This window comes from Carcharodon carcharias, chromosome 14 (assembly GCF_017639515.1).
Source record: "Carcharodon carcharias isolate sCarCar2 chromosome 14, sCarCar2.pri, whole genome shotgun sequence".
NCBI lineage: Eukaryota > Metazoa > Chordata > Chondrichthyes > Lamniformes > Lamnidae > Carcharodon > Carcharodon carcharias.
The window spans coordinates 15,710,279-15,726,748 of NC_054480.1; the positions used below are offsets into that span (position 1 = coordinate 15,710,279).

At 46.4% G+C, this 16,470-nt stretch overlaps 1 pseudogene; it reads left to right on the top strand.

Annotated features, from left to right (window-relative positions):
• The window catches only part of LOC121287036, a 56,735-nt pseudogene extending 51,455 nt beyond the window's left edge, over nt 1-5,280 (top strand).
• Nucleotides 5,281-16,470: the final 11,190 nt, after the last annotated feature.

Genomic DNA, 16,470 nt, shown 5'->3' on the forward strand with positions numbered 1-16,470 from the left:
TCTGACACCACAAGCTGAAGTCGCGCCCTTGGGTCTGTCTTCAGCTCAGTGATAGTCTCTGAATTAATGACCCATCTGCAGAACTTTGGTAAGTGTTTTTTAATTCTGTTCAGACTTTTATTTGATTTATTTTTAATTACACCTCCCCCTCCCTCAGCTCCCCCCTCTCCCCCGACCCCATGCCCTTCTCTGGCATCAGCGGGACTGAGGTGGGGGAGGGATGGAGATGTGGGGTGGGGGAGGGATGGAGCTGTGGGGTAGGGGGAGGGGTAGAACTGTGGTGTGGGAGAGGGGTGGAGACGTGGGTAGCAGAACAGTAGAGCTCTGGGTGGGGGAGCAGCGGAGCTGAGGGTGTGCAAGGGGTGGGAAGGGTGGAGCTGGGAGTGAGAAGGAGTAGGGGAAGAGGTAGAGTTGTGGGTGGTAGAGGGATGGAGCTGGGATGGAGGTGGGAGTGGGCAAGGGGTAGGAGGGTTGGAGCTGGGTGTGGGTGGGCTGGGGGAGAGGCGGAGCTGGGGCGGGTGGGGTAGGGGAGAGGTGGAGCTGGGGGTGGGGGATGGGTGGAACTGGGGTTAGGGGAGGGGTGGGACCAGGGTGGGAGTGTGGGGGTGGGGGAGGCGTGGAGCTGGGAGTGGCAGAAGAGCAGATGCATTCAGACTCCTATTGGCTCAAAGGGCTGCGCTCCTGAGCAGGCTCAACACCTGCTAGGAACAATCCTAAATAAATTAGCGCCCTGGACGTACCCCAGTATTTGGAATCAACTCAAGTTTACATCCTGACAGGTCCCAGCAGGACCATCAGCCTGGCCTGCTCTGAAACCCCTTTCAGAGGCACCACAGATTCCAGATTTGAGCATAAGTGGGCTTCCCAAAGCCTTCTCTACGTTAGCTGCTATCGAGGCCACAAGCTCCAAGCCATTGAGCTCAGGTTTCAACTGGAACTCAATTGAGTCATAAAATGTCATTTCTGATAGAAGACCCGATTCTGTATTTTTACAGTTGAAGTAAGCAGACGAATTAGAACAAGCAGCTCAACAGCGACTATGACAGGGTAGTGCTATAATGCTATTCTGTACTGTAGACCCTGTACCCTGATGTTGTGTTTGATACCGGAGAGTGAATTTAGCATTAATTGTAACTCCACACATTTACAGGGATTAAAAGGGTTTAAGTGAGGTGCAATTCCTTTTTGTGTGAAGAAGTGCTAATTACTTAAGATTTTTCTTGTTTCAGTGTACCTTAACAAGGCGCAAACTAATAAGTAAACACAATTATTTCAGCAGAAAATAAAGGGAGCACATAGATGCCAAGACAGTCACTTTGAGATTGACATTAGTGACAGTGGTTAATTGATGGTCTTTGCCTTTTGGCTGATAGAAGTGCCTGTCCATTTTTTTATTTATGCACGGGATGTGGGTTTCACTGGCTGGGCCAGCATTTATTACCCATCCCTAGTTGCCCTTGAGAAGGTGGTGGTGAGCTGCCTTCTTGAACCGCTGCAGTCCATGTGGTGTAGCTACACCAACAGTGCTGTTAGGGAGGGAGTTCCAGGATTTTGACCCAGCGACAGTGAAGGAACAGCGATATATTTCCAAGTCAGGATGGTGAGTGGCTTGGAGGGGAACTTCTAGGTAGTGATGTTCCCATCTATCTGCTGCCCTTGTTCTTCTGGATGGTAGTGTTCGTGGGTTTGGAAGGTGCTGTGGAATGAACTTTGTTGAATTCTAGCAGTGCATCTCGTAGATGGTACACACTGCTGGTACTGTCCGCCAGTGGTGAAGGGAGTGAATGTTTGTGGATGTGCCAATCAAGCGGGCTGCTTTGTCCTGGGTGGTGTCAAGCTTCTTGAGTGTTGTGGGAGCTGCACACATCCAGGCAAGTGGGGAGTATTCCATTACACTCCTGACTTGTCCCTTGTAGATGGTGGACAGGCTTTCGGGAGTCAGGAGGTGGGAGTCATCGCACTTTTCCTAGCCTCTGATCTGCCCTTGTAGCCATAGTATTTATATGGCTAGTCCAATTCAGTTTCTGGTCAATGTTAACCCTGAGGATGTTGATAGTGGGGGATTCAGTGATAGTAATGCCACTGAACATCAAGGGGAAATGGTTGGATGTTAAAGTGTAGATATTACAGTCGGTATATGAAAAGTGGAGGTTTTCAATGAGCTGTTGTTACGTCTTTTGGTGGTTTCTTGTGACAGGCATCAGAGGGGAACCACAGCAATAATATTTACAGTGCTTTCTATAAATCAAAATTTATTTCTGCCAGTCTGGTGTGCAAGTGAAAAGTGATGGAATCAATAACAGACCTTTCAAACATTCAGCAAACCTCTTAAAGTTAAATTCCCAATCAATAAGAGGAACAGAAATGCTACACTGCTTCGTTGAGCATTATACAAAAAGCACGGTGTGGTGAGAGTGGTTTATTGGCTTGCTGTGTGGTACTCTGTACAACCCGGGGGCCATTCATAGCTCCATCTCTTCTCAGCCAATCAGCTTGTCAGATCAGTCTGTGCACTTGACTCCAGGGTATTGCAAAAAGTTTTGGGAAGAGGAAAATCAAACGACGTTGCTGCTCTGACACTTTCTACGTGTGCAGGTGTGGGCACTTCAGCTAAATACAAGACTGGCTGCATAATTGATTACTTGTGTAATGTTATGTCAAGGTTCTCACCTGAAGAGTTGCCAATTCGGGTAAAGTTTTGGGAGGGTGTGGGGTGTGGGTCTGGTACTGTCTCACAAAGGAGTGAACAGCAGAGGAAGGGAAGATATTGGGGGAGATGAGAAGAAATATAGAATGTGTGATCGTGAGATTATCTAGTGTCCTACGTAAGCTTCGTTATGATGTGGCAGATAATGTGTGCCAGGCAGATCAAATCCACGAGGGAAACTTGATCACGTGATCACAACCATTTTGCAATTTGTATTTTATTTTGAGATGCATGCCCTGAATTCAGAAGTGATAAGTCCACCAAGACTTCAGAAATTTTTTAGAAAACTAAATTGAACCTTTATTAACAAAAGAAAAGATTTCAAGCGCATACATAGGTCTACAAATTACAAAAAACCCTTAATTAACCTGGCTTCCAGTTACACCCCCATTAAGGCGACAATAAACACAAATAGATTTTAAACAGATCCAGGCAAGTCAACGCAATACCCTGGACAGTAGAATTCAAAGTGGCTTTCCCAGCTTTGGTTTCTGTAGACAGCAGCCTTAATGCGCAAATAATGGAGGCTTCTCACACTTCTTTTAGATCTTACATTGCCTTTTCTGACACAAAGCCACATTCTCCTTTGTACATGTTTCACTCTTTTAATGTAAATTCCATTGTTCCCATATGTCTTTGCAACTTTACCAACCTCATAATATAAATCTTTTCATGGTGCTAATATTGTCAGTAACTTTTGGGAAAAATAACCATACTGCTTGGCCTAGCTTCTCTGGCTGGGTGTAACATCCTACCATCTCTTTGAAATTCAAACTACCCCGATTTATCGAAAAATGCAAATTCTCCTCACCTCACGTTCTAAGATTTCAGCCACGTTTACGTATTTAGCATTTCAAACCTAGCTTCTCCCGATGAGTCAAAGCCTCCAAGCCAGCTGTCTCCAATTCAATTAAATCCCACACACACGCACTATCCAAACCCCACTATTAACCAACTTTTATAATAAATCATAATAATATTATGAGAATTAGTATACTTATGTGACAGCTTGTGTGTGATTAGTGTTTGTTTTTCTTTGTTAACTCCCACATTGTGCTTCTACCTTGTAGTAAGTGTCGGAAGATGATCATGAATGAAAGCCCTGGCCATCTGCTTTGTACAAAGATCACGGAGTTTGCAGACGGAGGAGTGTCTGCTGGTGTGGCAGTTCTGGATACACCCTATCTTACCTTAACTAAAGATCCCCTGAAGTGTGTGCCCCAGGGTGTACAGTGTACAGCATTAAAATTGCAGGCATTCAAAAAAGATGCTTTTCTTTCCCCACATTCCCTCACTTGAGCTAGGTGAGGTAGGGCAGGGAGCAGTGGGTAGGGAATTCATGCCCGAAGATTTAGTGAAGGGTTCATCACCTTCCAGTTTCGGACAAAAAGGATCAAGAGAATTAAAACAGTCCAAAGCTGCAGAATGAAGTATCTGTAGTTGTTTACTGGGTGTCAGTATAGAATAAAATAATTATTGGGGTATAGTGTTAACAACTCAGAAGTACATCTCCTCATCCCCACCCCTTGCCTGCTACCCCCCCACCACCCCGCACCCCCCCCCCCAACACTGCCCCCACCACCCCCCCACTGACCCCCCACGAGAAATAGGCTGATGGTGTTCCAATGCTCTGTCCCCCAGCCTATGTTTGACTTGATCTCAGACATTTCTCCTGTTACATTGAATCTACTGGTGACTGTTCGCTGGAGAAGATTCTATCATGCAACTAGTAGAAATATTGGTGCACATCTAAGCCCGGCTGACACAGTTCTGCCTCTATTATGCGACTTAGCAGCAGACTCATTTATTTGTCAGTAAATCCCTTATGCTTTTGGCTCATCACTTATACAGCCTGGATAACTCAGTCTGAAACCGATCATTCAAAGTCGTTTTTTTTGTACTCAAACAATTTTAATTAGCCAATAATTTAAATTAAGTGACTTATTTAAGCAAAGTGTTTAAATTAAGGGTAGATTTTTAAAAATTTGGTATTTAATGTTGAAACAGATTAGAAATTGTGCAGCTAGGCCAGGATTTTGTGGCCTCTCACGTCCGGCGGGATATTATGGTCCTACCGAACTAAATGGAGATTTAAACGGCTAACCACATCCGCCAAGGGGAGAGAGGCGGGGCTGTAAAATCCTGCCCCTAGGCAAATACGTACCAGTCTCCTGTGATCTGGTCAGCTGTGTGAAGCTTAAGTCTATTATTTGCACTCCCTATGGATGATACATAAAGGCTTGAAAATGCTGATGGTAAGGGGAGGAACCAGAGCAGTGAAATGAAGCAAGTCAGTAATTCCCAGATGAAACAAAAAGTGAAGTCTAACTATACACGATTTCTGGTTGTCACATAATACATGTCTGTTTTGTTTCTCTCACTTAATGTTTTGAGCGCCAGCCTGTTATCTAATTCTATAAAGATGTAGTAATTACTTAGATACCCCATAATTGGCTGGAGAGGTGGTCAGCTTCAGTTGTTTATATGCAAATATACTGCTGACTGCTCTTCTCACCTCTAGGTTCCTGTTCATCATCATCAAAACTCAGACTGCAAATCAAAAGCAGCAATAAATTATAACCACGCATTCTTAAGATTAACCTTGGCTGAAAATTAAATATTTTCAGTATAGTCAATTCATAGCATCATCAAGCATAGATGCAGAGCAAGCTCAAAGGGCCAAACAACCTATTCATGCTCTTATTTCTCATGTAGAAGGAACCCATTCAGCCCATTGTATCTATCAAATATTTATCTAGTTCCTTTTGAAACTTACTAATGAATCTACTTCCACCACCTTTCCAGGCAGTGCATTGCAGATCACACCAGCTCACTCTCCTCATCTCTCTCCTGGTTCGTTGCCAATTACTTCAAATCTGTCTCCTCTGGTTAGAGACCCTCCCACCAGTGGAAAGAGCTTCTCCTTATTTACCCTCTCTCATCCCCTCGTAATTCTGGGTACCTCCATTAAATCTTCCCTTATCCTGCTCTGTTCTAAGGAAAACATTTGCAGCTTCTCTAGTCTGTCCACAAAACTGCAGCCCCTCATTTTTGAGAGCATTCTAATGAATCTCCGCTGCATCCTCTCCAAGGCCTTGACATCCTTCCTTAAACAACCTGCTCAACTTCTCCTGCCACCTTCAAACATTTGTATGTTAAAGCCCCAAGTCTCTCTGTGTCTGCATCCTTTTAAATTGTTTATGGAAAGAAATTTTAATACAATTTTCTCTTCTTGTGAAGTCATTGACAGGCTTTAGTTTTGGTTCTACGGGCACCTGTAACCCTTTATTAATTTACTCAACTCTAGTGGCCAGCCTGTTGCACTATATAGGAGATTGCATCAAAACTAAGCCTAATCTCTTGCAGCAGAGGTTGTTTGAGTAGAAACTCTAGATGTAATCATTTTTCAATCTCTCTGTGATAAAGATCAGTTTTGCTCCCCTATTCTAGTTGAGGCGGGATTAGCTAATCTAGCACACAGCAGCTGCTAAACTGGTGACCTTGGTTGCATCACTCAGTTACGCATGCACTACCTTTACTGACTGAGCTATGAAGCAAACCTGGTTTATTTCTTTAAGTGTATTCACACATGTTTATAGAGGAGGAATTTTATCATAAGTGTATGGGTCATAAATGATTTAAACTTTTCATGAGCTGTGGTCTCCTTACCTGGATTCACTATTATAGGCCAAAGTATTTAAAAAAATTTTTTTTTATTCATTCACAGGATGTGGATGTCACTGGCTGGGCCAGCATTTATTGCCGATCCCTAGTTGCCCTTGAGATAGCGGTGGTGAGCTGCCTTCGTAAACCATTGCAGTCCATGTGGTGCAATTCTTTTGAGTCCAACCAAATAAACTAAATCAACAAATAAGGGACAAATTAAAAGGCAGCCCCTTAAAGGGAAACTGCAAAAACAAAAGACAAAATTTAAAGGAAACTTACAAACATTAAAAGCAAAATAAAGCACCCCACAGTGCCCACCGAGCAAGGAAGGCCTGGATGATGCCAACGGATACTTGGTGCTCTCTTCCCAGGGGCACCTGGCCGCGAACATAGCCACAGAAGAGGGGCAGACAGTAGGGCCGGAACACCTCCTCAATCACCCGCTGCCTGGGCCTGTTGATGGCCAACTTGGCCAGGCCCAGCAGCAGATTCACAAGGAGGTCCTCCTCCCTCCTCTCCCCTCTCTGTATCGGGTGCCTGTAGATCAGGAGTGTGGGACTGAAATGCAATCAAAACTACAATAAAAAAAAGGGGTGCAGCCTACAACAACCTATATAAGCATAGTGCACGGACTCCACAAGGCCACAAAAGATGCAGGCATCTTGGGAGCCTGTGAACAGACACATCCTACGGTTGTATTGGACTGATGGGTGCAACATCCTCCACCTCAGGTCCCCAGTGGAAAGGGGGAGGACTCCCATAGAGAGGCCCCCCAGCGGGGACCTCTGCCACCGGACAACAACAAGGCGTGCCCGGGAGGCAGGCGAGGGCAAGGAAGTGAAAGGTGTGCAGCAGCAGCCCATACAGGAAAAGGGCAAAGAGGGCATTTCCACGAGGCGACTCAGGGTTGCAGGTCTCTGTCTCCCAGAGGGAGGGTTCGGGGCTTGGGGCCAATGTGAAAATCTGTCCGAAGGGGGGTACGCTCGGACGGAAGACCACCACACACCTGCGACACCCCGAGTCCCAGTATGACGCGGGGCTGAGCATGACTGTCCTAAGGTCTTGAATGGCATTGGCCGCAAACCGGGCATCCACAGATGCGCCAACTCCTGTGGAAGCATCCAGCCCACTCCTCTGCCACCCAGCACATCCCCGGATCCTGGTCACCCCAGCAGCCAGAGCCCTCCTTTCCGCCAGCCACCAAAAGTGGTAGAGGTGCGGATTTCTGAGCAGCGGCTCTCTGGCGATAGCCGCTACTCCTGACGGCCGAGAGCTGCGTCGCGAGGTGGCCACGTTCCAGACTTTGATCCGGTCCTGGTAAAAGACGGACAACGCCTGCAAGGAGCCACGAATGCCCCTCAGGTCCACAAATAGGAGCTGCACATTATAATTCAGGACATGCTCCTGGTGGAAAAAATACGTCACCAGGGCACACCCTCTCGAAGGGGGCTCAACGTAAAGGTATTGCTGCAGGGCCTGAAGGTGGAAAGTTGCCACCTGGATGCGTAGGCACATCAGCACCTGACCGCACCCCCCCCCCCCCCCCCCCCCCCCCCCCCCCCCCCCCCCCCCCCCCCCCCGCCCAAGCGGGAGACTCAGAACCTCAGCAGCCACCCAGTGCAGCCTTCTGTCCCAGAAGAAATCGATGAGCATTCCCTGGACTTTTGTGACAAATCTGGGGGGAGGGGAACTGTTGAAGGGTCATGAGGACTCGAAACGTTAACTTTGTTCTTCTCCGCCGATGCTGCCAGACCTGCTGAGTTTTTCCAGGTGATTCTGTTTTTGTTTTGTTTTATAAAGCACAGAAATGGGTCGTGTGGTTCATTTAACTGGCCTGTTTACCCTTCACATGAGCCTCCTCCCATCCCTCTTCATCTCACCCTCACAGCTTAATCCTCTGCTTCCTTCTGTCTAGTGTTTATCTAGCTTCTTAAATGCATCTCTGCTGTTTTCCTCAATACTCCATGTGGTAGTGAGTTTCACATTCTCACCACTCTTTTGTTAAAGAAGTTTCTCCGGAATTCCTTTTTGGATTCATCAGCAACACTTCTGTTTCTGTTTTGGTTCTGGTTTTGTTCTTCTTCACAAGCAGAAACATTTTCTCGATATCCACCTTACGAAACTCGTTCATTTATCTTAGAACTCTGTCAGGTCACCCCTCAGCCTTCTCTTTTCTCCCCGGTTTCTAACAGTGAAGCCTAGACTGGTTGATGTGAGAGTGAAGTCAATATGGTGTCATTGCAGTTTCACAACTGCGCTGATTTTAATTCCCATCTGAATGCTGCATAAGTACCCAGAACACGAGCGATGCTGAGGGGAGTCACCTACTTCTAGGCTTCGCTTGTCTTTCCTCCACAGGGTGGCAGCAGCTGATGAGGTTAAGTTGAATTTCTGGCTGCTGAATACACTCTGGCACCCACGTGTCTTCCTCTCTTATGTTGAGATGGAGGTTGGTACAGGGGACAGTTGGGTGAGGGGGAGCAGTGGCCGACAGCTTTACCCATTAACCTCATCAAAAATAACACATACTCTCAGTAGTTTTGAGATGAAATGAGCCTTGGACAGCAGGCCAGCATCGGGTTAGCTGATCTCAGCGGGGGTGGTGATAGGGTCGCTATCATTTGATCTTACAGGACAAAGCTGACCAGGCTCTAAATTGCTGCAGACTCTCCAGTAACCCCTGCTTAGAGGTACATGGTCATTGGTGATAGGGTTAGGATAAAACTAAGTCATGCTGACCGCATCTGTTTAGTAGCCTCCTGATGACACTCACTGTTGAAGTTCACTGTTGAAGTGAATACTGCCCATCGTGCTTAGATAGAGGAGGATATCCACTGCCGTTGGAACCATACCTCTGCAACGATTCAATGTGATTCAAGGTTAGAAAATTGGTCCAGACGATATAGATTGAAAGTTGCAGGTACAATAGTCACTGCCTGATTTTTAGCATGAGAATTAGCATTGAACTGTGTCATTGCAGCACATCCCTCACCATTCGATTTACAAGGATGCTGTCTTTTAGATGAGGCATTGGATGGTGATATATTGTTGTGGCGGACATTAATGACCCCGTGGCACTAGTCAAAGAAGTCATTTGTTGTTCCCTTCTATCCTGGTCAGCAATCCTCCCTTGGCGACTACCATGTAATTAATTAACTGGTTGTTCACCTTATGTCATCTTGCTGTGTGAAAAATATCAGCTGTGTTTGCCCAGATAATACTCACTGCTTCAAACTAATTATGAAGGATCCTGAGATGCTTCTGAGAAGCATGAGGCAAGGGTGCAGATGAAATGTTAATATCAGCTCTTGTGTACTCCCCATAGAGTCATCTTGTGTTACTGCTGAACTTATTTGTCTATCACAGAACAATGTAGTAGTTGCTTCAGCGCCAAGGCTGATGTGTGATCGAAAAGGAGAGAGAAAATGGATGAAAAGCGAGGGGAGTTTAAATGGTGTGGCCATACAATTCTGCCATTCCAAACTTCTGATAAAGTTGACTCTTGTTTTTTTTTAATACGTTTTGATGCAATACATCTTGACTACACTTCAAAAAGTACTTAGTTTGGTGTGAAGCACATTGGAGCAACCTGTTGTAGTGAAAGGCGCCATGTAAATGCAAGTTTTTTTTGCACTGTACACTTGTGCTGGATTCTGCCTGCGGTTCCCTGTTATGTACTACACTTCTGGGATGGAAAGATGATTGTGGATACTGCTGTTGACTTCAATATTTATTTTTACATGTTTTTGTGACAATTCTACAGATATTTTACCGCTGCATTACTAGTCGTCAGTCAGTAAGTGAGAAATTAAACTTGTGCTGTTCCATTTCTTTTTCATTCGTATTTCCAAAAAAAACCTCAAGACTGTTGGACAAAGTTAATGGAAATCTCCTCTGTCTTAACTTTCACATGTAAAACAAAGCGGCTGAATTTTACATGCCCCCATCAGGCATATTTCCCCCAGGCGGTTTGGGGGTTGGGGGTTGGGGGGTGGGGGAGGGTGGAGGGGATAGGCAGGTGCCAAAATAGGCACCTCTCCCACCATATTTAAATAAATAACCGAGGGTCAATTCGGCTTGTTATCAAGCCAATTGATCCAGATGATATGCTGCCCACGCTATGGGCAGGCATGGGCAGCTGGATGGTAGTGGACAGCCCGATTTTTTTCACTTAGCTGTTTAAAGGGTGGGAAGGAAGGGGGTTGCCGTTAGCCGATCATGGGGTGGCCCCCACCTAAGATTGAACCCCCGTTTCCTTCCTACCTGCTTCCTCCCTTAAACCCATCCCCCCACCCCCTGCGCCCCTCACCCTAACCTAAGCAAATCCTCCCAGCCCCAAGACCCCGGACTTCCCTGCTTAAACAGTATAAAATCCATCGCACTTCTGCTTCTCTTTAGCTCTGAAGAGGAGTCATACGGACTTGAACCGTTAGCTCTGTTTCTCTCTCCACAGATGCTGTCAGAGCTGCTGACCTTTTCCAGCATTTTCTATTTTTATTTCAGATTTCTAGCATCCACAGTATTTTGCTTTTATCTTAAAATGGGTGTTCGTCTGGCTATTATCAGGGAACATCTCGGCCAATCAGAGTCAACTTGCCAACCAATCAGCACCCTTTTACCCTGTTGCGTAAATTGTTGCAATCATTTGCAATCTGGAATTCTTGCATGTGTCCTGATGAGTGCAAATTCAGCAACATGCCTCTATTTTCAGCAATATTCAGGTTCTAAGCTACCAAGTGACAGTTTTGATTTGAACTATCTATTAAGTTCCTTCTTAACTTTCAAAGGAAAACAATCCCAGCTTCTGTTGTTGCTCCAGATAACTGAAGTCCCTGCTCTCTCGCACTATTCTGGCAAATTGCCTCTGCACCCTCTCCAAAGTCCTGACATCCTTCCTGAAGTGCCCAGAATTGGATGCAATACCCCAGCTGAGGTTTGATTGCTGATTTATAAGGGATTTATAAGCGTAACATCCTGGCTTTTCCACTCTGTGTCTCTATTTATAAAACCTACCTCTCACAAGTTACTTGTCGTTTTGTCAAAAAGTTTGATAAAGGGTGAACGTTGCTTTGGTGTAATGTTGTTTCAATGAACACTGACCCACATGCATGAAAGCAGCAAGCTGATTTGGGTAATGTGAACAGTTCCTGGGTTTTTAAGAATACACCATCGTGCTATATGTTATCTGTCTATTTCTTGGTTACCATTTTTGCCAACTGATTAGAAAGGCCCACCCCTCTGCTGTAACCCATCAAATAACTGTTCCAGACCAATTATTTATTGAGGCTATGGTCTGTATTTTCACTTAGTTGGTTTGACTCGGGAGCCCTTTAAAAATGGTGGGCAGATCCCAATTCAGGAATTTCTGAGCCCATTCCTGGGCTATCTAATTTTTGGGAGTGCCTTTAAAGGGTGCAGGCACTTCCAGTCAGTAGCCCGCATCTGGCACTCCTTGACCTGGCTGGCTCCATTGTGGAGATAGGCATCTCCTAGTCCTCCACAATTTTTGTGGAGTCGGGCCAGGTTTTAAAAGAGTCCTGGTTCACAGCTCCTCAGAGGGATTGTGAACCCTTGTGTGCATGAGGGGACCTTTTAAAAGGTAAGTGATCCAGGGCAAGTAAGTGTTTGCAGCTTGAGGAGCTTCGGCTCAGAGTCATTGAGCTGGAGGCTGAGCTGCAGGCACTGCACCACATCAGGGAGGGGGAAAGTTATATGGATGCTTTGTACCAGGAAGCAGTCACACCCCTTAGGACCTTAGGATAGGGTCTTCTGATTTGTCAGTGATCAGGGACAGAAGAGTGTGACTGTGAGTGAGGCAGGTAAGGGGATCCAGAGGGCAGGAATGTGAGCCTCTACAATTTTCCAATAGGTTTGAGGTTTTCTCAGCTTGTTTGGATGAGAGTGGGGGCTGCAGGGTGGATAAGCAAACTGACCATGGCACCATGGTACAGGAAGTCATTCAAGTGGGGGAAGCAAAAAGGAATGTAGTGGTCATAGGGGACAGTTTCATGAGGGGGATTGACATTGTTCTCTGCAGCAAAGAACAAGAGTCCAGACGGCTGTGTTGCCTGCCGAGTGCCAAGATTCAGGAGATCTGCTCAGGACTGAAGAGGAACTTGCAGTGGGAGGGGGAGAATCTAGTTGCCATGTCATGTAGGTACCAACGTCATAGGTAGAACTAGGAATGAGGTTCTGCATAGAGAGTATGAGGAGCTAGGTACTAAATTAAAAGGCAAAACCTCAAAGGTAGTAGTCTCTGGATTATTCCCTGAGCCACATGTAAATTGGCATAGGATACATAAAATTAGAGTGTTGAATAGGAGAGCAAAGAGGGGATATGAGAAAGCTCTGTCTGGTAAAAGTAGGGAAAATCCCAAGATATCCTGTAAGTATATCAATGGGAGGAGGATAACCAGGGAAAGAGTAGGGCCCATAAGGGACCAAGGGGCAATCTATGTGTAGAGGCAGAGGACATCGGTAGAATGTTGAAAGAATACTTCACATCTGTCTTCACCCAAGAGAATGAGGATGAAGGTATCGAACTAGGGGAGAGAGACTGCGAGGTTCTTAAGCAAATTGATATAGGGAGTGACAAGGTATTGGAGGTGTTGGCAGGCTTAAAAGTGGACAAATCTCCAGGTCTGAATGGTTTGTGTCCCAGACTGCTGAGGGAGGCAAGGGAAGAGATCGCAGGGGCTCTGACCCAAATTTTTAATTCCTCTCTGGCCACGGGGGAGATGCCAGAGGACTGGAGAACAGCTAATGTGGTTCTGCTATTTAAAAAGGTTTGTAGAGATAAGCCAGGGAACTACAGGCCAGTGAGTCTCACATCAGTGGTAAGGAAACTATTGGAGAAATTTCTGATGTAGAGTATCTATCTCCACTTGGAGAGTTTGATCAGGGATAGTCAGCATGGCTTTGGCAGAGGGAGGTCATGCCTAACAAATTTGATTGAATGTTTTGAGGAGGTGACCAGGTGTGTAGATGAGGGTAGTGCATTTGTAGTTTATATGGATTTCAGCAAAGCCTTTGACAAGGTCCCACATGGGAGACTTATAAAAAAGGCAAATGCACATGGGATACAGGGTGATTTGATAAGGTGGATTCAAAATTGGCTTAGTTATAGGAGGCAGTGGGTGATGACAGAAGAATGCTTTAGTGACTGGAAGCCAGTGTCCAGCAGCATACCACAGGGATCTGTGCTGGGTCCCCTATTATTTGTCATTTATATAAACAACATAGATGACTATGTTGGGGGGTAGGATTAGTAAGTTTGCGGATGACACAAAGATTGGCCGGGTGGTTAACAGTGAGGTTGGGTGTCTTGGGCTACAGGAAGATATCAATGGGATGGTGAAATGGGCAGATAAGCAACAGATGGAATTTAACCCTGAAAAGTGTGAGGTGATACACTTTGGAAGGAGTAATTTGACAAGGAAGTATTCAATGAATGGCATGACACTAGGAAGTTCTGAGGAACAAAGGGACCTTGGCGTGTGGCAGAGGGGTATCTTAGTGGGGTGGTGAAAAAGGCATATGGGACACTTGCCTTTATCAATCGAGGCATAGATTACAAAAGTAGGGAGGTCATGTTGGAGTTGTATAGAACCTTGGTGAGGCCACAGCTGGAGTACTGTGTGCAGTTCTGGTCACCACATTATAGGAAGGATGTGATTGCACTGGAGGACGTGCAGAGGAGATTCACCAGGATGTTGCCTGGGATGAAACATTTAAGTTATAAAGAGAGGTTGGATAGACTTGGGTTGTTTTCATTGGAGCAGAGAAGACTGAGGGACGACCTGATCGAGGTGTACAAGATTATGAGGGTCATGGACAGGGTGGATAGGGAGCAGCTGTTCCCCTTAGTTGAAGGGTCAGTCACGAGGGGACATAAGTTCAAGGTGAGGGGCAGGAGGTTTAGGGGGATGTGAGGAAATGCTTTTTTACTCGGAGGGTGGTGACGGTCTGGAATGTGCTGCCTGGGTGGGTGGTGGAGGCGGGTTGCCTCACATCCTTCAAAAAGTACTTGGATGAGTGCTTGGTACGTCATTACATTCAAGGCTACAGGCCAAGTGCTGGTAAATGGGATTAGGTGGGTAGGTCAGGTGTTTCTCACATGTCGGTGCAGACTTGATGGGCTGAAGGGCCTCTTCTGCACTGTGAGATTCTGTGATTCTGTGAAGCTGCCAATCAAAAAATCTTTCCTCTGAGAAGCAGGTGTTCTGGTATTTAAATAGTTCTCTGGGCTCTCAGCGATTTCAAGGGTTTGTAGTTTGTGGCTCTTGAAACTTCAAAGGATCTGAAGGATTGACATTATAATTAGCTTTCCAGACTTATTTTCATAGCCGAAATTTATCAATGAATTACATTTTCTTCAAAGCTTTTTTTTCACAGACCCTACTATACCCAATGGTATTCAGTGGTTCTAGAAAGTGTACAGTGGGTCAATGGGCAAAGTAGTGACATAGTGGAATGAGGGTACATAGGGGTGAGTGGAAAGGCAGAGCTTGGCATGGGGGTATGAGGTACATAGGGGTGAGTGGAAGGGCAGAGCTTAGCATTGGGTATGAGGTACATAGGGGTGAGTGGAAGGGCATAACTTGGCATGGGGGTATGAGGTACATAGGGGTGAGAGGAAGGGCAGAACTTGGCATGGGGGTATGAGGGTACATAGGGGTGAGTGGAAGGGCAGAACTTGGCATGGGGGTATGAGGGTACATAGGGGTGAGTGGAAGGGCAGAACTTGGCATGGGGGTATGAGGTACATAGGGGTGTGTGGAAGGGCAGAAATTGGCATGGGGGTATGAGGGTACATAGTGGTGAGTGGAAGGGCAGAACTTGGCATGGGGGTATGAGGGTACATAGGGGTGAGTGGAAGGGCAGAACTTGGCATGGGGGTATGAGGTACATAGGGGTGTGTGGAAGGGCAGAAATTGGCATGGGGGTATGAGGGTACATAGTGGTGAGTGGAAGGACAGAACTTGGCATGGGGGTATGAGGGTACATAGGGGTGAGAGGAAGGGCAGAACTTGGCATGGGAGTATGAGGGTACATAGGGGTGAGTGGAAGGGCAGAAATTGGCATGGGGGTATGACGGTACATAGGGGTGAGTGGAAGGGCAGAACGGCATGGGGGTATGAGGGGACATAGTGGGTGGGTGGAATGGCAGAGCTTGGCATGGGGGTATGAGGGGACATATTGGGTGGGTGGAATGGCAGAGCTTGGCATGGAGACATGAATGGACAAAGCGGGTGGGTGGGGGATATGAGGTGGCATGAATAGGGCATGGGGAGTATTTGGAGGGTGAAGGGGATGTGAGAGGTGAGGGTAAGAGAGCCTTTTTGTTTTTTTTCCATTGGGACAATATCCCATGGCATAGAGATGGGTGATTAAAACAACCCATCACTGCACCAATGGCTCCTGGGGCTTTTTAAAAATTAATTCATGGGATGTGGGCTTCGCTGGCTGGGCCAACATTTATTGCCCATCCCCGTTTGCCCTTCAGAAGGTGGTGATTAACTGCCTTCTTGAGTGGCTGCGGTCCATGTGGTGTAGGTACACCCACAGTGCTGTTAGGGAGGGAGTTCCAGGATTTTGACCCAGTGACAGTGAAGGAACAACAATATATTTCCAAGTCAGGATGGTGAGTGACTTGGAGCGGAACTTCCAGGTGGTGGTGTTCCCATCTATCTGCTGCCCTTGTCCTTTTAGATGGTAGTAGTCGTGGGTTTGGAAGGTGCTGCTGAAGGAGCCTTGGTGAATTCCTGCAGTGCATCTTGTAGATGGTACACACTGCTGCTACTGTGCATCGGTGGTGCAGGGAGTGAATGTTTGTGAATGTGGTGCCAATCAAGCAGGCTGCTTTGTCCTGGATGGTGTCCAGCTTCTTGAGTGTTGTAGGAGCTGCACTCATCCAGGCAAGTGGAGAGTATTCGATCACACTACTGACTTGTCCCTTGTAGATGGTGGACAGGCTTTGGGGAGTCAAGAGGTGAGTTACTCGTCGCAGGATTCCTAGCCTTTGACCTGCTATTGTAGCCACAGTATTTATATGTCTAGTCCAGTTCAGCTTCTGGTCAATGATAACCCCAGGATGT